General features: G+C 35.9%; 1 long non-coding RNA gene across 1 annotated transcript in view; it reads left to right on the top strand.

Moving 5' to 3' along the window:
• Nucleotides 1-13,804: 13,804 nt before the first annotated feature.
• LOC122709414 overlaps nucleotides 13,805-27,014 on the top strand; it is a 129,104-nt gene continuing 115,894 nt past the window's right edge. The window contains exon 1 of the long non-coding RNA XR_006345508.1: nucleotides 13,805-13,956. This is a non-coding gene — a long non-coding RNA (uncharacterized LOC122709414). The remainder of the gene's footprint in view (nucleotides 13,957-27,014) is intronic.

The following is a 27,014-nucleotide window of genomic DNA, read 5'->3' as shown; positions in this document are numbered from 1 at the left end:
TATTATAGATCTCATAAATGTATAAGCCTGTTCCTAAATTCTTTCTATTCATTTATCATCTAATTTCCGTAGGTCTCATGCACTTTTCATAATTATAGCATTATAACAACACTTGATATCTGGTAGAGAAACATCTTTCTCCTTATCATTCTTTTATGAAATTGTTTTAGCTAATCCATTCTTCTATTCATATGAAATTTAAAATTTGCCTGTAATATTTTGTATTGCACTGACTTCAAAGATTAATTGGAGATTAAAGGACATGTTTAGCATGTAGTGTCTTCATCTTTATAACACATTGTATCTCTCATGTTATTAAAGTTTTCTTTTTATGTCCTTCTATAAGGTTCAGTAAATTTCCCCATAAAGTTTCTAATTTTTTATTAGATTTATTCCTAATTATCTTGTAGGTTTTGAATGAAATATTTTCTTCTTTAACATATTATTGAATTTGGTTATCCCTGGTATAGTGGAATGCTAACAATTTCAGTTAATCCCAATGTTTTGCATATTAAAACATAATGTCAAATTATAATAATATAAATAACAACTCTTTACCTTTTCTATAATTGTGAGTTTTCAATTTTAGGCCCATATCTATTTTGAGGAGTGTATTGGTCATAAAAATGAACTATGTCAGAGAGAAACTAGATGGTCACTAATATTTCTTCCTCCTATATACATGTGTTAGCCTTTTTGCAGTTTGGTTGAGGTCATGTGACTCCTCCTGGCCAATAGAATATGAGCAGATGTAATTAATGTAGGCTGTTTCCAGGCCTGGCCATAAAGTCACCTTCAGGATCCTCCTTTCTCCCTTGCTTACTGGCTGAATACAGAAAATCCAACCAAGCACTTTGAGAAAATCCTATGAGGAGCGTAGAGCCACGTGAGACTAGGGACGTAGTTTCCTGTTTATTTTTCAAACCAGAGCCACCAAGGAGAGTTGCCCAATCTGAGGATTATGACAGTTTTTCTTTGGTAAACCACTGGGATTCTGAGATTGTTTCAGCAATTGGTGACAACTGTCCTAACTGATATGAAAGCCTTCGACAAACAATTTATCAAAAAACTATATTAAGGGGTTCAGATTCTGTCCATGATTAATAGCCCAAACATGAAGAAGAGCAATAAACTGAATAATGAGCTTAGGTTCAGACTCTTGGATGAGAATTGAACAAGAGTACAGTTGCTAAAAAATAGGAGGGCATTCTGAGCTGTGTGGTCTGGTGGATCATCACAGCAATTAGAAAAGAGTGATCTTTACTGTAGTAGTTCCTTCTCCCCAGAAACCTGGAACTTTGAGACAGAGGGCATGGCCTAAGAACCATCATATTCCTCTATACCAAGCAGAGAGAAAAACCCCTTTTCTGTATGGGGCATCCTTGGTAGCTCAGATGGTATAAAATCTGCCTGCAGTGCAGGAGATCAGGTGCAACCCCTGGATTGGGAAGATCCCTGAAGTTGGAAATGGCAGTCCACTCCTATATTCTTGCCTGGAGAATCCCATGGACAGAGGAGCCTGGTGGGCTGCAGTCCATAGACTCTCAAAGAGTCGGACACAACTGAGCAACTGACACTTTCATTGTAAGTTAAAATATTTCATTCCATTCAGCAAACATGCACTGACCACCTCTTCTTGTATCACTTCATACACACACACACCAGAATTAGTTTCTTTCTCAGAGCTTCAGTTAAATCTTTCTAAAACCCTAGGGAAGATATTCCCAGAGTGTGGTTTTCCTAAAATTGATTTTCTAGACTCTAGTTGTGTAATGAAGAACACATCAGGCCCTGGAGACATTCTTGTCTATATCAGCCAGTACCAAAGCTAATTAATACACTGGAGAGCATTTCTTCTTTAGGAAAATATCAGCCCATTAGTACAGATAAGAATAGTGATCTTGTGTGTGTAAATTCTAGTCCCATGGAAATACTTAACCTTTCATGGTAAAATTGTTACAAGGAACATTAAGAAGACTGTGTTTTCTCTATCTAAATTTTTTAAGTGTAGATTTGGGTAGAAGAGAAATTGAGAAGAGGATGTGACCTTAGCTAGGCAATGAAGTCATGTCTCATGAGGAGAAAATATGCTTTATTCATACTAATTAACCTGTCTTTGAAAGTCTTGCATCACAAGTAAAAGCCAAATGAATGTTCTGGCTCCTGTAATATTCAGGATTGGCAGTGAAGCAAACATTTCGGTTTCCACAGCATTCTGTTCAGTGCTTTAGAGGTCATCAGGGAGCACATATTATATAGACAAGACTGAATGATGATGTCCCTATGCCTCAGAGGTGAAAAGAAACAAATTAGTATTTGGAAAAAACTTCAGCATACTGAATATATGTGTACTGACCTATTGTGCATACTGTGCATCTTTCTGAGAAGTATTAATAACATAGCAGTGTGTATAATAAGAGACACTACGCTGTTTATACCTTGAACTGAGCAATCCAATTTATCCTGAAGCAATGATCCAGAGGCAAAAAATCTTACATACACAATATCATCCATTGTAATTAACTTATTTATGCTCCACATGTTTATGTACTGTCTGCTTTCATGCCAGGCACTGTGCCAGGTGCTTGGATTCCATAGTGAACAAGAAAACTAATGCTAATGGCTTCCATTCTGGAAGTGTGTCAGTTCTAGGGACCTAGACACTCTCCTCTTACACAGCAACTTAAAAAATGCCACATAAAATTAAATTTTAAGATAACTGTTTAAATAAATGAGTGAGCCTGGCAGAAAAGTCAGGAAAGGAATGAGATCATCACTTGATAGAGGTGAGAAAGCAGCAAGTCTGCAGGCTGCCCCGAGGTATGTACCAATGCATGTGATAGGTTTTTATTTTTGGTTTTAACAATCTTATTAGCAAGAAACAGGTAACCAAAAAATTGGTCCAGTAAAGGGCATGAAGTCAGATTGGGTATCTTCCTCCATAGGTAAAGTCTGAAACCACAAGAGATGAATGGAAAAATCTAGTTTTTTAAAACCTCTGCCCAGCAGAGGCAGAAAGAAGAAATACAGCATTTCCTGTTTTAGCATTAATTTTGACTGGAGGTGAAGAAAAAGTTTTCTTTGAGAATCTATGGCCTTTGTGTCAGCCCTCATGTGGGAATGGGGAATGAATTCATCCATTTGGGGCCTGAAAAGCCATAACCTGAGAATTTTACTTTAAAATAGATGAACATCATACTGTTTCCAGCTATCTGGCAGAAATAAATGCAGATAATCCCTGAAAGAACTAAGAATCCTTGAAATTCTTAAAGATTTCTGTAAGTAGAGTTCCAAAAGTAGGAGCTAATAATAATAATACTAAATCCTACACAAAAGGAAACAAGATATCATGTTTGAAAATAATGAAAAGAACTATAGACCCATAAAATTTAATTATTTGGCACAGAAAGTAAAATAAGTGTTTTTAATCTATTATAGATAAAAATAAAAGAGCAAATAAAAAAACAAAATCAGGAACTAGATATTATTCTTTGGGGACCAGAAAGATTGGAAAGAAAGAGCTAACTAGGACTTCTAAAAATAAGTGTGTGACACTAAAGTGGAATGGTTAAACATCAGAGTATACAAAGCTGAACCAAATCAACTACAGAGGGATATGAAAATTATATAGAATAGAATGTAGATGAAGGAAAAAACTAAGAAAAATAGATTTAAAAATAAGGTGAGTAGAGGGAATGGGTTCAATATACATTCATTAAGGAATCTAGAAAGAGATTATAGAGATAATAAAAAGTCAAAATTTAAGAAATAATGCCTATGAATTTTCCTGAATTATTTAAAGACATAAATACTCAACTTCAGGAATTCCAATGGATTCAAAGCAGAATAATTAAAACCATGTTGACTTGTAAGCACATCATCTTTGAGAATTTTGCAACTTCATTATAAAAAAAAAAATCATAAATGTAGTTTGAGAAAAAGATTAAATATCTATTAGACTGACAACTAGCTTCAAAGTACTGAGAAAAAAGTAGTGAAAATTTATGATTCTATCCTTGATTCTATCCTTTCCAAGTCAGGCTTCAACAGTATGTGAACTGAGAAATTCTAGATGTTCAAGCTGTATTTAGAAAAGGCAGAGGAACTGGAGATCAAATTGCCAACATCAATTGGATCACAGAAAAAGCAAGAGAATTCCAGAAGAACATCTATGCTAAAGCCTTTGACTGTGTGGATCACAACAAACTGGAAAATTCTTAAAGAGATGGGAATACCAGACCATCTTACCGGCCTCCTGGGAAACCTGTATGCAGGTCAAGAAGCATAATTAGAACTGGACATGGAACAATGGACTGGTTCAAAATTGGGAAAGGAGTATGTCAAGACTGTATATTGTTACCCTGCTTATTTAACTTATATGCAGAGTGCATCATGAGAAATCTCGGGCTGGATGAATCACAAGTTGAAATCAAGTTTGCCAGGAGAAATATCAATAACCTCAGATATGCAAATGACACCACCCCTATGGCAGAAAGCGAAGAGGAACTAAAGAGCCTCTTGATGAAAGTGAAAGAGGAGAGTGAAAAAGCTGCATAAAACTGGCATAAAACTGGCTGGCATAAAACTCAACATTCAAAAAAGGAAGATCATGGCATTCAGTCCCATCACATCATGGCAAATAGATGGGGAAACAGTGGAAATAGTGACAGACTTTATTTTGGGGGCTGCAAAATCACTGCAGGTGGTGACTGCAGCCATGAAATTAAAAGGTGCTTGCTCCTTGGAAGAAAAGCTATGATAAACCTAGACAACATATTAAAAATCAAAGACATTACTTTGGCAACAAAGGTCTGTCTAGTCAAAGCTATGGTTTTTTCCACTAGTCATGTATGGATGTGAGTGTTGGACCATAATGAAGGCTGAGTGCCGAAGAATTGATGCTTTTGAACTGTGGTGTTGGGGAAGACTCTTGAGAGTCCCTTGGACTGCAAGGAGATCAAACCAATCCATCCTGAAGGAAATCAATCCTGAATATTCATTGGAAGGATTGATGCTAAAGTTGAAGTTTCAATATTTTGGCCACCTCATGGGAAGAGTAGACTATTGGAAAAGACCCTGATGCTGGAAAGTTTAAAGGTAGGAGGAGAAGAGGATGACAGAGGACAAGACAGTTAAATTGCATCACTGACTCAATGGACATGAGTTTGAGCAAGCTCTGGGCGATGGTGAAGGACAGGGCAGCCTGGAGGGCTGTAGTCCATGGGGTCACAAAGAGTCAGACAGGACTGAGCAACTCAACAATGACAGTAATCCTTTTAGAATCAGTAATACAATCAAGAAATTTATACAAAAACTAAAACTGGACTAGTAATAGAACTTTGCCAAAAAGAACCTAGTTCATGTACTTCACAAAGAAGGAAATTATCCTAGACGGTCTAAGATATAAGGAATGTTGACTGTATTAGAGAATAAACATTCTAATAAACAAAGGAAACACTAAGAACTAAATTAAATAATTCTAATGTTAAATGCTGAGAGTTAAGTAAAGCAAGCAAAATTAGCATGATGGTATAGTTTGTGTGACACATGATTGGATTTATGTATTCTAAGATTCTTTTATTGTTCAACAGTAAAATGAAGACATTAACTTTAAACTTTTAAAAGTTTACAGGACAAAAATGAAATTTCTGAAAGAGCCAGCAAACTCATGCCTTCACAAACAAAACAAGGAAAACAGGAAGAAAAAAAGAACAGTGAAAGGGCAGGGCAAATAACACAAAACAAGCAGCAGAAAATATCTGAATGTAAGACTAATATAATAAGTGAATATAAATTGAACTCTTCGGTAAGAACACAGAGATTATCAGAGAAGATTAAAAAAAATAGGAATCAATTACATGTTTACAAGAGAAGTAAGGTACATCAAACATAAAAAGTACATCAAACATAAAAAGGTTGAAGACCACAGAATGTAAAGAGAGATAATAGGCCAATACTATTGGAAGGTTACTGTGTCTGTTACTAACAGACAAAATAAACTTCAAAGCAAAAAGTATTGCTGTAGATAAAGATAGCCACTATACAATAACAAAAATGTCAATTTACCAGGAGGTAATACAAGCTAACAGCATGGCTTCAAAATATGTAAATTTCAATACCTCTTTCTCGCAATAATTGATGTATCAAGTACAAAAAATTAGGAGGGATATGGGAGATTTGAACTACATAGTTACTAAGTTTGATCTGATGGACATTTGCGGCATAGTCACAACAATCAGAGAATGCAGTGTTGTTTTTAGCACACAGGAAAGATTTATGAAATTAACAGCAAATTCCAAAAATGGTGTTCTGGGTACAGTAAAATTCATTTACTTATTAATGATGCCAAAAAGCAAAAATAAAGTAGCATCACTAGGAGATACTAAAAAGAACAAACTCTAAAAAGGCTCATGAGTCAAAGCAGCAATCACCATGGAAATAGGATCCTGAATGATGTAAAACTTAGTTTGAGGGTTCAGGGAAGACTTCTTGGAGGAAGTGCTTATGTTAGAAAATAAAAAAGCTAATGATTAACATGCTAAGGATTCAGGTTACAAAATTAGAAAAAGAAAATAAAATAAGCCTGCAAATGTAGACAAGTAAAAAATTATAGAAAACAAGTAAATTAATAAAGCTGAGTCATTTTTCAAATTTAAGACTAATGAAATCAACACATATCTAACCAGACTGACCAAGGTAATAACAAAGAAGACACAAAGACTGTTGGGGATGAAAATGAAGACATGACTGTGGATAAAGCAGTGATTTTAAAAGATGATAAAAGTATTGTGGAAAATTTTATGATGATAAGTTTGAAAACTTAAATGGAATGAACAAATACCTAGAAAAATATTTAACCATTTGAAATAGTAATTGAATCTTCTCTCAAAGAAAATAGTAGTCACAAATGCATCTGTTAAACACTTGAAGGAATTTTATATCAATTGTACTTAAATTCTTCCAGAGATTGGAATGCATTAGGGAGCATTCGTTCTTTTTCTATGAGGTGACCATGACCTCAATACCAAAACCAGAAATAGTTGATAGGAAAGGAAAGGAAAATTACAGGCTCATTTAGCTCATGAACATGCATGAAATATTTTAAACAAAATATTAGCATCCTAAATCCAGCAGTGTACTGAGAAAAATAACAAATGTTAAACAGATTGGTCAAATCCTAGAAATGCAAGATTATTTTAATCTTAGAGAGTCTATTAAGATGTGAATTGCCAAATTAACAGATTAAAGGAAAAAGCCTGTATACTCATCTGAGTAGATATAGCTAAACCATGTGATAAACTCAATATCTGTTTATGATAAAAATTCTCTGGGAAAACTAAGTGAAAAAAATTCTCTGGGAAAAACTAAATGAAAATTCCTTAATCTAAAATGTTACTGCCAAAAACCTGCTAGAAGCATCATACTTAATGGTAAACTTTAAAAGCCTTCCCTTGAAAATTAGGAACAAGAAAAGAATACTTACCATCACTGTTTCTATTTAAAATATCACTATAGATTCTAATCAATGCAAAAATGCAAGACAACTTGGTAGTGGGTACATGAACATTCATTTATTATTATATTTTATTATTTACATCTATGTTGTATGTGCTATTTTCAGTGCATAGAAATGCACTGAATGCATTTATTTTTATTATAAAAATAAACACAAGTGCTTGATAAAGAACAGAAAGGAAAGAAAAATAAGTGGAAGGAAAGATGTTATCACTCATGGAAATTCTAATACTCTAGCAGGGGATATCAGTGAGTCATTTAGGCACTTGGAATACTGTATACTATATGCCATGACTGGTGGGTTGGTGAATGGGTAACAGCAGTCCTGATACCTAAGCTCCAATCAGAATATGCCAAAAGAAGCTTCCTGAAGGAAGTGAAATCTAAGTTGAGGCTTAGAAGATGAAGAAGAATTTGCCAGGCAAAGAGGGAGGGAGATTGAGAAATCAGGTGCTAAAGGGTGGGTTAAAACAATCTGTAAAGGGAGAGAGAATAGAGAGTTGGGATCCTCCAAGTACATCCTAGCACACCCTGAGCATAGAATTTCAGGTCAGGGCAAGCAAGAGAAGAATCTGGAGATGTAAACAGGGGCCATCTTGCAAGAAGCTAGATTCATTGACTCTTGTATATTATCCATATTATAAAATAAAAAGAAAAAATATGAAAATAATCCAAATATCTAGAGATTAGAGATGAATATATAAAGAAAGGGAAATTTGGTTGACTATAGCAAGTATTTTTTTAAAAATGATCTTTATGAAGACTTTGTAGGAAACTGAAAGCATCTTTATGATTCTGGTGAAAAAATTCAGAACACTAAATCATACTTTACCACTCACACTGTAATTATAAGTTTATAAAATATGTATGCATGAAGACAAAGATAGGAGGGAAACATATCAAAAAGAACATTGTGTTAGGAGATGGTAGTGTATGGCTGAGTTTTATTTTCTGTTTTCAAAAATGCTGTTTAATATCTTCTCATTTAAAATTTAAAAAAAAAACAGTAGTTAAACGGGGGACAATATCAGTAACTTCAGTGAGCCCGGGGAATGAGGTTTCGCTCATTATGGAATCTGCAGTGCCTGGCAGATAGTGAAGGCTGAATAAACACTTTTCAGATGAATGAAAGATGGACATTGTTCTGAAGTATTTTGGAAGAATTGCTGGTAGTATTCCAACACAATGTCAGGTGAGTCAAGACTGGGTTTCAGTACCAAACCAAAGAGAGGTAGCAAAACCTGCTTGAACTTGAGTATCTTCAGGATGAACTGAGCTGTTTGACCTTGTGTAACCCAAGGCAGATTTGTGAGAAAGAGGAGGCCATGCTTTTCCAACATAAGGTCTAGAAATAAGAGTTAAGGTTTCTTCCTTTCTTTTGGGAGGAGTGTATGAAAGAAATGTTGTTTTAGTTGATCATTTTTAGTTAGTATAGTCTTAAATAAATGTACTACATTTTTAAGAGAGTGTCTTTAAATAGAAAAAATCCACAAAACTACAAGAGATTTTATGTGTTGTGGGTTCTTTTCCAATTTTTTCCACACATATATCACTATCATTGCATGCTGTGTGCTCAGTCATGTCCAACTCTTTGTGATCCCATGGACCATAGCCCACCAGCCTCCCCTGTCAGTGGGATTCTCCAGGCAAGAATACTGGAGTGGGTTGCCATTTCCTTCTTCATCATTGCATATATTTTATTTTTTATTCTACTTTTCCTACCTAATATTACTTTGTTAAATTCCTTTAATATTTTAAGGTCCAATTTTCACTTAATAATTTCATAAGTTTCAGCATTTTAAACTTAGGATTTTCTTAACCCTCAGTCCTTTGCTGCACATGGAAGTTTTTGGCTTTATTGTTTGGAGTTTTCTCTTTTACTATATTTGCTCTTTTCTTCCTTTGAATGATTTTCTTGAGACAGCATTTTAGGGAAGGAAGTTCTAGGTCAACATTTAGAAATACTGTTGTGATTTTCTTATGTGTATCTAAATTCTCCTGCAAAAGAATAATAGGGAAAATATAAATCTGTTTCTTGTATATCCTGATAGAATGGAATGGACTCCCTAAGTCAGGATTCTAGGATGAGGTGGTCATTCTCAGCACTTTGAGATCTAGATTTGATAGATAAAATCTGATGAAAACTTTTGGGAATAGGTGAAGACAGGTAAAAATAGTAGCTCTAACAATAATCCATATTGTTTTTTCATTTATTTGCTATAAAACATAGTCTGTTAGTATTATACCCATTTTATCAGTCAGGAAACTGAGGCTCATTGGAATTAAATAACTTTCCAAAGAACTAGTAGTGAGACACAGCTGGAATTTAAGTCTTCTAATTTCTGGAGCACCATGTCAAGGTAGCCATTTTTTCAAATTCCGATAACTGGACTTTGTCAATAAGAAGTTAGAGGTTAAGAGGACCAAATATAGACTATTTTCTAGTGATATTATCTTGATCCAGTCCCATAAACATTCTGAATTTTAGTTTCTTGACTGGAAGATGGGGGTGATAATGGGCTTCCCTGGTGGCTGAGATGGTAAAGAATCTGCCTACAATGCAGGAGACACAGGTTCGATCCCTGGGTTGGGAAGATCTGCTTTATAATGTCATGAAAAGTAAATGAAGTGATGTATGTACTTGTGTAGTGCCTGAACACAGCAACATCTAATGGGTGTGTTTCTCATACACTCAAGGTCCAGACTCTAAATGTGGGTAGTTAAGCTAGCTTGACTAACCATTAACTGTCATCAATGCTTTATTTCAAGTCAACTTTAGGACTTAGGATATACCTTGGAGATTTTTGCAATTATAGTTTCTATATCTAGAGTCTGCAAATTTTGCATATGTAACACTTGTCTTTCTTCTGCTCTAACAATATTCTAATTTATTAGAGAACAAACTGTCTCTTTGTGGGGAGCTATAGTTTTATGCTCTTGGCGTGTATTGCTCTGTTCCTAACCACCGTTTTAGTTCTTTATTTGAGATGCCAACAAGATTTTATTGTTCCCAGCACTTTGCCATCCTGCCTTGGCTATGGCTTCCAGACCTTTGTTGTGTATGTCACTCTGTGACTGTGGACTAGACATGAGTCATAAAAGCAATATTGTACCGGAGCTATTCTTCAGCACTTCGGGCTTATTGCTCTGTTTTGGACAGTGATATACTTTGTTTTACAGAGTTCCAATGAATGATTGTGTAAACAGATAATGTTGGTAAAATGAGCTTATAAGAACCATTAATTATAGTTACACCATGCAGTTGGGGAGAGCTAAGATTTTCAAATGAAAGAAGTAGTCTATTTCTGTGTATAATCTATGTGGATTTGTACCTATGATTCAGAAAAATGTCCCAGATGAAAAAGCTGTGATGATTTATTTATTAAGCTAACTATATTTTTGTTAACCTTTAATATATTCAGGAACAGAGTGAACTGGATACTTGAAGTATTTTCTTCTTCAGTTTAGAGTTTTATTGTTATAACTGTCTTTTCTATCATGCGTATTTCATTTGTAATCGATTTAGCTGGCTACTTTTAAAAGTGTCATGTTCAGGTTTGAATTTCAGAGCAAATGAACAACCATTCATTCCTTCCATCATTCATTCCTCTCTTCCTGCCATCATCTTCACACCCACTGCAAGTGCTTTTTATTCCTCCCACTCCGTTAAAAAGTTTCAAGATCAAGGTCAACCATTTTCTATATGTTGACAAAATTAACAGGCAAGTGTTTGACTTTATCTTACTTGACCTCTAGGCAGCATTACACATGGCTAATCCTGTCCATCTACTTGAAACATGTTCTTTTCTAGACTTCAAGATACTGTTCTTACCTGTGTTTTCCCGTATTTTCACTGTCATCTCTCAGTCTACTTGCTTGGCTACACAGTCTTTGCTGGTTACCAGACGTTTGAATAGCAGTACCCAAGGACTCGCTCTGGCTGTCTTCTCTCTCTGTTTACACCCACTCCCTAGATGATCTCAACTTCTTTTGCAGCTTAAATACCATCTGCTACTGACTCAAAATTCTGCCCAATCCAGTCCTCTCCCTGTGAGCTTGAGCCTTATGGATGCACAAACCTACTTAATTCCTCTGTTTAATACTACAAATAGAATTTTGTTGTCTCTCCATCAAATTTACTACCCTGTTCTGTCTTATAAGCCTTAAGAACTCATTAAGTGCTATTACCATTCATATTATTCCTTATACCAAACAAACAGAAATTCAGCCTTGGATAATCTCCTTCCCTATAATAACATAACATGATTATTGACTTAATTTTAAATCTACCATCTCACTATTCACTTATATTTTTCCCTATCCATTCATTGTACTTGCTCCATCTTTTCTCATTTTATACCTTATTTTGGATCAACTGAATATTTTTTTGTGATTCAGTTTTACCTCTTTTATTGGCTTATTAGTATTAAGTCTAGCCTCTTATATTGCTGGCTGCATTTACAGCATACATCTTTAATTGACTTCCCCAATGGCTCAGTGGGTAAAAAATCTACCTGAAATGCAGGAGACATAAGAGATGCAGGTTTGATCCTTGGTTTAGGAAGATCCCCTGGAGGAGGAAATGGTGACAACCCTCTCCAGTATTCTTGCCTGAAATATCCCATGAACAAAGCAGGCTGGCAGGCTATAGTCCAAAGGGTCTCAAAGAATTGGACAGAACTGAATGACTAAGCACCACCTCTCTTTAACTTATCCTTCTACTCAAGTAATATTGGACCACTTAACCTTTAAGAATTTTATATTAGTCTACTTCCATTTCCCCCTTTCTTGCTTTTATGCTGTTGTTGCCACACATTTTATTCTAACATGTTCTGAACTCCATGATATATTAATATTTCAAGTAAACTATTATTTTTATTTTTAAATAAGAAAAACTGCTATATTTACCCATGTAGTTGCCATTTCTAATGCTTTTTAATCCTTGGGTTTTGTCCAGATTTCCTCTGATACCATTTTCCTTCTGGCTCAAGGACTTTTAAAAATCATTCTTATATACACACCTGCTGGTATTAAATATTTTTATTTTTATGTATGAAAAAAAGCCTTTATTTTGACTTTGATTTTGAAAGAATTTTTGCTGGATGTAGAATTCTAAGTTGGGAGGGGGGTTCAGGATGGGGAACACATGTATACCTATGGCGGATTCAAGTCAATATGGCAAAACCAATACAATGTTGTAAAGTAAAATAAATAAATAATTTTTTTAAAAAAGAATTCTAGATTGACAGAGTGCCCCCTTCCCCATACTTTAAAGATGTCTTTCCACTGTCATTCTAATTATTGCCAAAGGGAAATCTGTCATCATTATCTTCATTCCTCTGCAGGTAACATACATTTTTTTCTTTCTTTTTTTTTTTTTTAAGATTTTCTATTCATTAATAGTTTTGAGCAATGTAATTATGATGTGCCTAAGTGTAATTTTCTTTTGTATTTCTAATCCTTAGGGTTTGTTGCACTTCTTGGATCTGTGAGTTTATTGTTTTCATCAAAATTAGAAAGTTTTCAGCAAATATTCCTTTAAATATTGGACTTTTTTCTTTTGGGGGCATCCAATTGCATGTGCATTTTAGGTTGCCTGAAATTGCCCCACTGCTCACTAATTCTCTTGTTCATTTTTTTTTCCAGCATTTTCCCCTTCTGTGTTTCATTATAAATGATCTTTGTTACTAAGTCTTTAAATTCACTCATCTTTTTTCCCCAACATCTGTGTGTCATTAATTCTATCCAGTGTATTTTTCCCTCAATGTAATATTTATTGTTAGAAATTTATTCCAAGTCTTATATCGTCCATATTTCCACTTAATATATTAAATCTTTTCTGTTGGCTTTTCCAAACATATGAAATGTTTGTGATGTATTGATTTTCCTTCTTATTACGGGTCATATTTTCTGGCTTCTTTGCCTGTTTGGTGTGCTAATGAGTATGAATTTTAAGTTATTTGATGCTGAATATTTTTGTGTTACTCTCAATACTTTTGTACTTGTTTTGGGGTGTACTTAATTTACATAGAAAGTTTAGTCCTTTTGAGTTTCGCTTTACAATTTGCTGTCCATGAAATTCTCCAGGCAAGAATACTGTAGTGGGTAGCCCATTCCCTTCTCCTAAGATTTGCTAGCAGGACAGAAATGAAAGTTGTTTCTATGGCTAATTCATCCTGAACCCTGAGGCAAAATCTTTTTGAGTACTCCACCCTATGATTTCTGGGGTTTTCCAGTTTGGCTGCTGAGAACAAGAGCTATTCCCAGCTCTACGGCAGCATCAGTTACTATTCCTGTTCCCTTATGACGGCTCATCTAATTTAGCACTCGTGATGCTGCCTTTTGGAGTAACAACCCCGTAATAGTTTGATCTACTAGCTCCTAATCCCAGCCCTGAGGACTTCATTTCAACTCTTGTTACCCAGTTTTATTTTATTTGAAGTAAGTTTCTTGTAGCTAGCACATAGATGGGTTGTATTTAATACATTCTGCTTACCTCTGTATTTTAATCAGTATATTTACATCATTGATTTTTATAATTAAACTTATTTATTTTTAATTGAAGGATAATTGCTCTACAATATTGTGTTTGTTTCTGCCAAACATCATCATACATCATTTATTTTAAGTTATTAATTAATATGCTGGAGCTTAGGCCTGCTATCTTATTATGTGCTTGCTTTATTTGTCATTCCTGTTTATCTTCTCTCATCTTCCTTTGGTTGTTTAAACATCTTCTAGTATTTCATTTTAATTTATGTATAATGTCATAGAGTATATTGTTTTATATCTTTTTAAAATTTATTGCATACATATATATGTAAATATGAATTATCACTGCCTCCTAGTAGCCATGTTATTCTACTTCATACAAACTACAGAAACCTCATTTATACATGTTTCTTTACCTACTTTTTAAGTAAAATTTACTTGAGTATTTTCTCCATGTTTATAATACATCCTGTCAGATGATGTTCTAATTTTTGCTTCAACTATCAGACATTTTAAAATCTCATAGTAAGAAAACTGTTTACCTTTATTTTACTTATTGCGTTATTTTCCCTTCATTTCTAGAGTTCAGAGCCATCTTCTTTTAGCCATTCTTTAAAGATAAGTCTGCTGACACAAGTTCTATCTTCTTTTTCCCTTTCTTTCAGGTTATCTCTCCTGGAGTAGGAAATGGCAACCCACTCCAGTATTCTTGCCTGGAAAATCCAATGGACAAAGGAGCCACGTGGGCTACAGTCCATGCGGTCACAAATTCTATCTTCTTTTTCCCTTTATTTCAGGTTACCTTTATTGCCTTTAATTCATGAAGAATATTTTATTAGCTATAGGGTTCAAGGTTGAAAGTTCTCTTTCAGTCCATTTGGCCTCCTTGATTTTAGATGAGAAATCTGTTGTCATTTGAATTGGTTTTCCAGTGTACAGAAGGTGTCTTTTCTCTCTGACTGTTTTCAGTATTTTTTCTTTACCTAGATTTCAGCAGTTTAATTACAATGTGTACAAGCTTGGGATTTCTTTGGGTTTATTCTGTTTGGTGTTCACTTGGCTTACTGAACCTATAGGTTTATGCCTCATCCTAAATTTGGGAGATTTTTACCTTTTAGTATTTCAAGTGTTTTTCAGCCTCAATTTTGTTATACCCTCTGATGTTCCAATGACATGAAAGTTGGATTTGTATTATTGTTTCACAGATCCATGGAGCAGTGTTTATATTTTTTACAATTTCTTTTCTCTTTGCTGTTCAGGTGAGTGATTTCTATTGTCCTGTTGTATTAGTTTGTTTGGGCTGCCTAACAGCAGACAATGGGTGACTTAAAGAAAAGAAACGTACTGTTTCACATATCTGGTGGCTAGAATTCTGGAAATGAAAGTGTTGATAGGGTTTGTTCCATTTGAGGACTGTGAGTGTTTTCTAGTGCTTTTTTTTTTTTTTTTTTTTTTTTGCATGTTAGAGTTGCTGGAGAACAAATGGTTGTAGATTTGCATGATGTTTTAATGAATGGGCTTCCCTCATAGCTCAGATGGTAAAGAATCTGCCTGCAGTGCAGGAGACCCAAGTTTGATCCCTGGGTCAGGAAGATCCCCTGGAGAAGGAAATGATAAAGGAGCCTGGCAGGCTATAGTCCGTGAGGTTGAGAGTTGGACACAACTGAGTGACTAACACTCTCACTCTTTAAGGGATAGTTGTTACTGTTGTAGAGTATAGTGTGTCTTTCCCTTCTTCATGCATGAAATACATTAATCATTTTATTAAAATGTAGAAATTTTTCTTGATTAGACAGTGCTGGTGACAAGGCTATTTCTTTAGTTCAGAGATGTTTAATTTCTTCTAAACCAAATGGAATTATCAACAAGTTCCTGTTCACACTAATCAATGTGAAAAAATTTTTTAAATAAGTCCTAAGGCACTAATTAGGTATAAAATCTCTCCCCTGACAACCCCCAACACAAATGGCTCTTGTTTTTAATTTAAACATCATGGAATTGCCTCATCTGCCACTGTTTGGAATCTGATCAGGGAGAATGGAATTTGTTCCAAAGGTTATTATGAAAATCACGAGTTTGTAAGATAATAGTTACATGGGTTTTATTTGAAAAAGCAACATGCCAATTTCAAGTGGTATACTTTAATTAGCAAAAACAAAATTTTGTATAAAACAATGAACAGACACGTGAGTTCTCTTTCTGTGCCTGCATTCTGGTGATCTGTGTGAAATGTGCATAATGTAAGGTATGTTCCATTGCTCACACCCTGAATTTGGAGATAAAGAACACACACATGAAATGATTAAGAATTCAGGACACTGATCAGCAGTAAAGGATAGTCCAGCTGTGACTACCCTGGCAGTCCAGTGGTTAAGAATCCACTTTCCAATGCAGGAGCGTGAGTTCGATCTCTGTTTGCAGAACTAAGATACCACATGCCTCAGGGCGACTAAGCTCATATGCCACCACGAAGACCCCATGTGCCACAACTAAGACCTGGCCCAGCAAAAATCAATCAATCAATCTATATATATATATATATATATATATTTTTAAGTCCAGAGAAGAAATTGCCAAGCCGGTTGCCTGGAGTGGTTGAGAAAGATTTTTTCTATTACATTTTTATCATTATTGTTTTATATTGGCTGCACTGTGTCTTCTCTGCAGCCCCTGGACTGTCTAGTTGCTGCCCACAGGCTTAGCTGCCCTGTATCATGTGGGATCCTAGTTCCCAGACCAGGCATCAAACTCCTGTCCCTTGCATTAGAAGGTGGACTCCAAACCACTAGACCACCATGGAAGTCCCAAGAAAGACTTTTAAGAGTAAAAGAAATATGAGCTGGAATTTGCTAGAAAATGGAATTTGGAATAGCATAAGGAAGAGAAGAACGCCCAAAGGGAGAGATGACAGGCCAGACCCAGAAGCAAGAAGGAACTTGGTCAGTGTTTACTAAATGGAGAAGACCAACATGCTAGGGAGGGATGGGGGTTTAGGAAAGAAAGGTAGAGCTAGATGACCAGGATAGCACAGGTGGGAAACCTCCTGATGTCCTAAAAGAGACTAATAATCATGCTTGTCAATGGGTATGTGAGTTCTTTCAGGACAAGAATTGACTTTTGGATTCAGTATTCCCACATCTGGCCCTCAAAACTTGTGCTGAATGAAGGGATACATTTAAAGAACAATGGAAAATTTAAGTTTAGGCATTTCCTCATGATCATCATTGTCCTCTACCACCTCCTCCTTTATCTTTTCTACATGTTCTATTTCTAACTACACGAAGCCAACCTTCCCCACGCTTACATTGTACTGTGTGTGCAAAGTTACTATTAAGTGAGCCAAGCTCATTCATGTGAGGATTTTGAGTCAAAAGTTTTCTTGAACAATTCTAAAATGAATTAATATTTTTCTTCCCTATGACTCATTTCCATGGTAATTTTCATTTTGTCTCATTGTTTTATGGAAAATCTTTTCTCTGAAAACCCTGTTCTGAAATAGATTTTTTTTTTAAATTATAAGGTTATTACTTAGAGTTTTAGGTTCACAGAAAAGCTGAGTGGAAAGTACAGAGTGTTCACATATCCCCTCCCACACACACTCAAAACTTCCCCCACCATCAGTATCCCATATCTGAGTGGGATATATCTGTCACAACTGATGAATATACATTGACATATCATAAACACCCAGAGTCTACTTTGGGTTCAGTCTTGGTGTTGTATGTTCTCTGTGTTATGAGAAATGAATAATGACATGTAATCTTTATTTTGAAATCATATCAAACAATTTCACTGCCCTAAAACCCCCCTGTGCACCACCAATTCATTCTTCTCTCCCCTCAAGCACCTGGCAACCATTGATCTTTTTACTGCCTCTGTAATTTTGCCTTTTCCAGAATGTCATATAGTTGGAAGCATACAGGATGTAGCCATTTCAGTTAGTAATATGCATTTAAGCTTCTTTCATGTCTTTCTGTGGCTTTCTAGCTCATATCTTCTTAACACTAAATAATATTTTGTCATCAGGCTATGCTAAAGTGTATTTATCCATTCACCTTTGAAAAACATTTATTTCCAAGTTTTGATCATTATGAATAAAGCTACTAAAACATAGGTGTAAAGACTTTTGTGTGGACAAGTTTTCAACTCCTCTGGGTAAATAGAGTGTGATTGCTAGATTGCATAGTAAGAGCATGTTCAGTTTTATGAGAAAATGCCAAACTATCTTCCAAAGTAGATGTGCCATATTGCATTCCCACCACCAATAAATGAGAATCCTTTTCATAAAAATATTTTAGTATTAAAAAAAACTGAGGAAGGACAGGGAACCCCTTCTTAAAAAAAAAGTAACTTATAAAAGCTAAAAGTTACTTGAAGTTAAAGACAAGGCATAATTTATCTTCCTGATCTTACAGCCTGCCAAGCACTTGGTGGTTGATTCATGAAGTTTACCTATTTGAATTCTTTTATTTCCTTTGTGGTATTTTTTTTTCCTTAGGCAATATTGCCATATCAGTTGATTGGCTCAGTGGTCAGTGCTGCTAAGTCATAAATGCCTGTTTGTTTTTCCTTGAGCTATGTTACCTCCTTGCTGATTCTACCTATCTGAAATAAGTAGTTGATTCAGTCAGTGTAGTCAACTCCCATTCAAATTAATTAATTGGAATTTGCATCAATAAAACATGTATTAGGCAGCAATATCCAGAACCAGCCTTTGACAGGAACCTGAGATGAAAGGAATAATGATATTTCTCTTAGTTCAGTGTAGAACTAGCATAATGCTGTGGAAGATGAAAGCCATTATCACACCATTATTGATATCAATCATTGTTTTGGAAGTAAATCTAATATTCACTTTTAATTCAAAATAATTGCTTTTGGCAAGTATATTTTCTACCTAACCACTTAGGCTCAGCTTGTTTCATCTTCTGCCGCCATAGGAGCAAATAGATTAATACAGTTGTCTGGGCATGGTGGAAATAATTTCTTTGATGTATTGTTTTTCACTTGAGAATGGAAAATTTGTCAAATTAAAGGATGAGAATTCTCCCACCAACTTTAAATATTATAATTTTGACACTACACAATCCATCTATCATTATTTTTAGAGATATTTGGAAATTTTAACCTTGATTCATGGACAAGCAGCCAGAGCTGTGCATAAAGCACTTATATTTTATTTTCTTTCCCATGAATCTCATGGTAATCAGATGACTTCTCTAGATAAGATTCATTTTAAGCACTACATATAAGTACAAAAAAAGTAGGAGTTTCTCAGCAAAATCTCAGGGAATCTCCAACATACTGGTAAAGCTTTTCCAATTAACTTAATAGGGTAAATGAATACTTCTCTAAAGTTCAAGTAAAAATTCAAGCCAAAGGACTTGAAAGAACTACTTCTACACATGCGTATGGATTGAGGAGAGTGCCACAATCTGGTCCCTGCTTTGTGAATCTTGTAATTAAGTTGAGTAGCCCAGGGTTGAAAGCAAGATCAATCACCCAAGGGCATGAAAACCCTCATGAACTCTTGACCTGTCTTCAAAGAAATTAACTTGGAGGTAGTGGGGAAGAGCAATGTTAGGGCTATTTTTAGATTATTTAAAAAATCAAATGGACCTACTTATAAAACATCTGCAAGACCAGAAACTATATGTGGAGTGATTAAAAGTACAGAATCAGAGGTTACTCTACCTGAATCTGCAACCCAGATTCACCCTTTGTTACCTGTGAGAATTTGGACAACTTACATAGCCTCTCCAAATCTCAGTTGCCTCTTAAAAAGCGGGATGTTTCCTAGAGTGAGGAGGATTAAGTGAAAGTGAAATGAAATGCACAGAATGTGCTTAGCATGGTGTCTGACTTACAGCAAGTATTCAACCAAGTTAGTGATGACTAGTACTATTTAAACACTGTCACATTTATGTGTTGTTCACTATAATTCCATCAGCTTTGTGTGATAACACTGATAATCCTGTTCTGATCAGCTGTGACTAGCAATTAAAGATGACTTCAATTAAAATGGGAAAATTAACTCATGTCTTAATAAGTGCTGTGTAGTTGATGAGATGTGCCAAAATTCAATATTCAAAAATAAAAATGACAGAGGCAAAAAGAAAAAAAGGTGGGGGAGATTCTTGGTGATGAGAAGGTTGAAGATGTCCAAGGCAGAACCTGAGTGCAGGAGGGGTGTGAAAAAAGGACAAGGAGCAAGACAATCATGGTCATGGCCTCACTGCTTGCCATAATCCTTCTCATTCTCTGCCTTCTAGCCACACTGGCCTTGTTTCAGTTCTTCACATCCTCATTCCCCAGTTAGGGCCTTTGCACTTTCTTCCCTCCCCTCCCTGGAACAGTCTCCCTATCACTCTTCATCTAACTAATATTCTATCCTCAGGTATCAATTAAAACATCACTTTCTTCTAGAAACCTTCCTGATGCCCTAAACTAGGTCAGGTCTCATTGCTAAGTTCTGCCAGTTCTGGGCACTGGCTCTGTCATCCCGTGACATTGTGTCCACTTGCTCAGTTGTTAATATCTGCCTTCTCTGCTCTATAAGCTCCCTGAGAATGGAGACGGCGCTGGTGCCTCTGGCAGAGGGCCCAACACATAAGGTGTGCTGTGCTTAGTCGCTTAGTCATGTCTGACTCTTGCAACCCCATGGACTGCAGCCTGCCAGGCTCCTCTGTCCATGGGGACTCTCCAGGCAAGGATACTGGAAGAGTTGCCTTGCCCTCCTCCAAGGGATCTTCCCAACCCAGAGACTGAACCCGGGTCTCCCACATTGCAGGCGGATTCTTTACCATCTGAGTGGTGCTCAACAATTACAGGTTGGCTTATTGGTGAGGACAGAGGAACTCCAGATCTTTCCTCATTCTTCTCTATCCCCCTCTTCCCATCTCCTGTGGTGACAACAGTGCTCAGAACAATCCTTCTGTCTTGTAGGATGGAGAACAAAGGTCAGTGCCCACACAGCAGAGAATGGATGAGATTTTCCCTTTTCATGTTCTCTATGCTGTTCTTGCCTACTCAATTCAGAAGCCTATCAGTGGCTTCCAGATTTCCCATTTGTGGTTCCGAGGCTTTCTCCATTGGGTTCCAGCAGCCCTGGAGGCTGTGGTAAGAGAAGCTCTTGAGAGCTCTATGGTTAAGGCAGGAAACCAGGGACTTGGGAAATCAATCTCTAAGGATGTTCATGCAACAATAATTTAATAATAGTAAAAATAACTGACATCTATTGAGTGCTTGAGTCATATCACTTTATTTTCACTATGAGCTAATGAAGTAGTTACTATTAATACGCTCTCATACAGTTGAGAAAATCGAGGCAGAGTGCAGTGAAGCAACTCTGCCAACGTCATGTATATAGAAAGCTGTGAAGCCGTGGTTTGAACATGAACTCTTAACCAGGCTGATGTTTTGCATCTCATGGGTCTTTGTATAGGCAACCTTGTACCAGACATGAGATGAGATGCTGAGGATTCCAAAACAACCAAGTCTCAAACTCTGGTCTTTCAGAGCCTCTCCTTAGCTCAGCTGGTAAAGAATCTGCCTGCAATGCAGGAGACCTGGGTTCGATCCCTGGGTTGGGAAGATCCCCTCAAGAAGGGAACAGCTACCCACTCCAGTATTATGGCCTGGAGAATTACATGGACTGTATAGACCATGGGGTTGCAAAGAGTCAGACACCACTGAGCAACTTTCACAATTGGGTGGGCAGTTCAGGCAAAAATCTTATCAGGCCCTAAACTGAAGACTGGGATGGGATTTATTGCCTGATAAGATGTACAACAGGCCAGCAGGAGGGTGTATGTCCTGCTATGGGAGAATGTCACCTGGCAGACATTTTAATCCAGTTTGCACCTGTACAGGCATCCAGGTAAGGGCTTGTGGTACTTGGGCAATTTTGTGTTCTTGAGACACCAGGAGGAAAATTAATCCTCAGAACTCCAGGAGTCTGTTTTCCTTTGGCCAGTGGCCAGCTTCTTCTTGGATAAGAGTATATTTCTTGACTTAAAAGGGGGAAAAAAAAATGAACTTCAGCTTTGGAAGCATATGGTGCAATTTTATGTTATTAGACCATTATTAATGTTCACAGGAACAGATCCAAAATGTTTCTCTAGGCCTTTGATTCAAAGAAAAACTATTGTAGTAACCTGTTTTGCATTTTCTACTTAAAATTGAATAATTTGTGCAACTTACAGTTTAACACTTTCAAACACTCAAGAAAAGGAGATATTATTACCCACATTTTGCTAAATACATTAATGCTGTCCTTCTCTGTTCCTTTCGTGAGATTCCAGAAATGTTTTCTACATAACCCTATGGCATATCATGTGATAACAGCAGAATGACTGTGATTCCTTTGCCTTCTCTCAGGGTTCACTAAATACATATGAGTTTATGGATGTCCATGATAACCATAGATTTCATAATTTAGAAATTAAAGTTTTTAGTTAGATATTGATTGACCAAGCAATATAGAATAATGAATAGAGCATGAAAAGATACAGGTTTGAGCTCTTGACTGTCACTTACTAGCTACTGAACAAGTATTTATGGAGTATCTGCTATGTACCAAACACTACACTAAGCTCTACCAACACAAAAGGATAAGGACATGGTCCCTGTCTTTTATGGAACTTGCATTCCGTACTATGGGAAAAAGTTTAATATTTTAGAGGACTAAAAAAATTAAACTGGTTGGAATGGAGTGAAAAGGTTGGGAAATAACACAAGATGACGTTGTAGTAGAAATCCGGAGTGAAATGTACTTTGGGCATTTGTGTTGTTATTTTTTAATTAAAATAGAGTTGAAAAAATATTATATTAGTTTCAGGTATATATCATAATGATTTGATATTAACATGTTATGAGATGATCCACCAAGATAATTCTTGTTACAGTGTATCACCATTTAAAATGATTACACTATTGATTCTGTCCTAGGGGACAGAATATACAGATTAGGATCTGTATATTATATCCCCATGACTTATTTATTCGATATTGTTAACTGGAAATTTGTGACTGTTAATCCCCTTCATCTATTTTGCCCACCTCAATTCCCCTCTTCTCTTGCAACGACAGTGCCCTCTGAATTTATGAATAGGTTTTGTTTTGTATTTTAATTTCCACATATGAGATCATGCAGTGTTTGTCTCTTTGTCTGACTTATTTCACTTGGTATGACCTCTGGGTTTATCCATGTGGTCACAAATGACAAGATTTCATTCTTTTATATTGGCTCAGTAATATCCCATCATGTGTGTGTATGTATCATATCTTCTCTATTCACTTGACTATTGGAATCTTTGGTTGCTTTCATATCTTGGCTATTGTAAATAAGGATGTAATGAACATAGGAGTGCATATATCTTTTTCAAATTAGTGCTTTTGATTTTTCTGTGTTATTGCCCAGAAGTACCATTGCTAGATTACATAGCATTTATATTTTCTAATTTTTGAGGAATCTCTATGCTGTTTCCATACTGGCTGCACCAGTTTACATTTCCAATACATCACATAAGATTTCCTTTTTCTCCACATCACTAATGCTTGTTATTTGTTGTTATTTTGATAATAGCCTTGCTGACAGGTGTAAGATAGTGTCTCATTCTGGTTTTGATTTGTATTTCCCTTATGACTAGTGATGTTGAACATTTTTTCATGTACTTGTTGGCCATCTGTATGTCATTTGGAAAATGTCTATTGAGATCCTCTGCCTATTTGTTTTTGCTTTTGTTGCACTTGCCTGGGGAGACAGATCCCCAAAATATCTCTAAGACCAACTTTAAAGAGCTAATGTGCTATACTTTCTTCCGGGATTTTTATGGTTTCAGGTTTTATTTCAAGTCTTCAATCTATTTTTGAGTTTATTTTTGTATGTGATATAAGATCATGTTTCAGATTCACTCTTTTGCATGTAGTTATCTAGTTTTCCCAACACTATTTATTAAAGAGACTGTGTTCTGCCCGTTATACATTCTTGTTTCCTTTGCTATGGATTAATTGACCATATAGTCCTGAGTTTGTTTCTGGGCTCTCTGTTCTTTTCCTTTAATCTGTGTGTCTGTTTTTGTGTTGGTGCCACACTGTTTTCCCTCCATAACTTTGTAATATAATTTGAAGTCAGGCAGTATGATATCTCCAGTTTTGTTTTTCTTTCTCAAGATGGCATTGGCTACTTAAGGACTTCTGTGGTTCCATACAAATTTTCAAATTGTTGTTTCAAGGTCTGTGAAAACTGCTATTGGTATGTAATTGGGATTACATTGAATCTGCATATTGCTTTAGAGAGTACAGACATTTTAACAATATTAATTCTTCCAATATGTGAGCATGGTATGTCTTTCCATTTATTTCTGTCAACTTTAATTTTTTCATCAATGTCTTATAGTTTTCAGAGTACAGATCTATTACTTTCTTGATTAAATTTATTCCTAGATATTTTATTATTTTTGATGCAGCAGTAAATGGGATTTTCTTTACTTTCTCTTTCAGATAATTTATTATTAGTAAACAGAAATGAACAGATTTCTGTATATTAATTTTGCACCCTGCAATTTTATTGAGTCATTTATTAGTTCAAAGTCTTTTGGTGGCATTTTTAGGGTTTCCTATATACAATATCATGCCACTTGCAAATAGTGACAGTTTTAATTCTTCCTTTTCAATTTGGATGCCTTTTACTTCCTGCCTGATTGCTGTGGCTAGGACTTTTAATAGTGTGGTAAATAAAGGTGGCAAGAGTGGCTTCCTTATCTTATTCTTAACCTTAGAGGTAACATTTAAAGTTTTCATCATTGAGTATGATGTTGATTATGGATTTGTTATTAATAGCTTTTATTATGTTGAGATATATTTCCTCTATACTCACTTTGTTGCCATTTTTTATCATAAATGTATGTTGAATTTTGTCAAATGCTTTTTCTGCATCTATTGAGATGATCATATGATTTTTGTCCTTCATTTCATTATGTTATCAGGGGTCTCCAGCTTTGAGAATCTAATGCCTGATGATCTGAAGTGGAACTGATATAATAGTAATAGAAATAAAGTACACAATGCATGCAATATGCTTGAATCATTCTCAAACCAACCCTCCAACCCTGGAAAACTGTCTTCCATGAAACTGGTCATTGGTGCCTAAAAGGTTGGGGACCACCGTGGTACATCACAGTGACTGATTTGTGTATGTTGAACCATTCTTATGTCCCTGGAATAAATCCCACTTGATCATTTTGTATGATCCTTTTAATGTACTGTTGAATTTGGTATCATAATATTTTGTTGAGGGTTTTTGCATCTATATTCATCAGGGATATTGACCTGCAACTTTGTTTTTAGTGTCTTTACCTCATTTTTGTATCAGTGTTGTGTGGGCCTTGTAGAATGAGATTAAAAGCTTTCTTCTAGTTTTTTAAAATAGTTTGAGAAAGATAGGTATGAAGTCTCCTTTAAATGTTTGGTAAAATTCACCTGGGAAGCTATGGGGTCATGTACTTCTGTTTGCTGGGAGTTTTTTGATGATTGATTCAATATCATTACTAGCAACTGATTTATTCAAATTTTCTATTTTTTTTAATCTGATTCAGTCTGGAAGCTGGTATGTTTCCATGAATTCTGTTTCTTCTAAGTTATACAATTCTTTGACGTATAATTATTTGTAATAGTATCATAAGATCTTTTGTATTTCTGTAGTATTGCATGTAATTTCTCCTCATATCTATGATTTTATTTGGGCCCTTTCTCTCTTTTTATTGATGAGTTTGTGTCAGTTTTGCTTGCTTTTTCAAAGAACCAGTTCTTAGTTTTGCTGATCTTTTCTGTTAATTTATTAGTCTCAATTTCATTTATCTCTACTATTGTCTTTATTATTTGTTTCCTACTGCTAACTCGGATTTATTCTTTTTCTAGCTCCTTTAGGTGTAATATTAGATTGTTTATTTAATTTTTTTTCTTGATATAGGCCCATATTGCTATAAACTTTCTTCTTATAACAGCTTTTGCTGTGTCTCATCTGTTTTGGAATGTGGTATTTCCATTTTCATTTGTCTCGGGGTATTTTTTATTTCTTCTCTGATTTCTTTGATGCATTGGTTCTTTAGTAGCATGCCATTTAGTCTTCATGTGTTTGTGCTTTTCAGTTTTTTTCTGTGATTTCTAGTTTCACAACAACGTGGCTGAAAAAAGATACTTGATATGATTTCAGTCTTTTTACATTTATTGAGACTTGTTTTGTGACCTATCCTGAAGAATGTCCCATATGCACTTGAAAAGAATGTATGTTCTATTTGGTGATTAAATGCTCTGTATATATCTAAGTCACTCTCACCTCATGTATCACTTAAGTCCAGTGTTTTCTTATTTATTTTCTGTCTAGATAATTATCCATTGCTGCAAGTATAACTAGCCCCAGATGCAACAGTTTGGGGTGTGCTGGTGGGTAAGGTTGGTTCCTTGGGGTAGGAACCACTTGGGGTGGGGTGTGGACAGCAGTTCAGGCCAAGGTCACCCACCTAGTGTAGCAGGACAGGAGACCACTTTGGAGGGGCACCACCACGGGTGGGCAAGTTGGGTTGGGCAGGTCTACAGATAAATGCCTGCCAGGAGGAGCAGCGCTAGCAAGTAGATGGTGAATATCAGAAATGGTGCTCACCAGTGCCAGGCCAGTTGGATAGAGGGAGAGTAAAAATAATGGTACCTGCCAGTGCTTGAGTCTCCAGAGATAGTTCCAATCCCTGCCCCTTCAGTATTCATCCTAAATCTAATCAATGCATCTCTTTGTATGACCAGACACTTTCCAAATTGCTGCCTCTGCCCTGGTACTCCGAGTGAGTCAGTTTGTGTGTAAGCCCTTTAAGAGCAGAGTCCTAGTTTCCCACAGTCCTCTGGCTCTCCTGCATGTAAGCCCCACTGGGATCCAAAGCCAGATGTTATAGGGATTTTTCTTTCTAGTGCAGGTCCGCAGGGCTGAGGTGTCCCCTGTGGGGCTCGAACCATTC

Source organism: Cervus elaphus, chromosome 15 (assembly GCF_910594005.1).
Source record: "Cervus elaphus chromosome 15, mCerEla1.1, whole genome shotgun sequence".
Lineage (NCBI taxonomy): Eukaryota > Metazoa > Chordata > Mammalia > Artiodactyla > Cervidae > Cervus > Cervus elaphus.
Note: the sequence above shows the minus strand (reverse complement) of the source record. Positions and strands in the feature narration are given on the sequence as shown.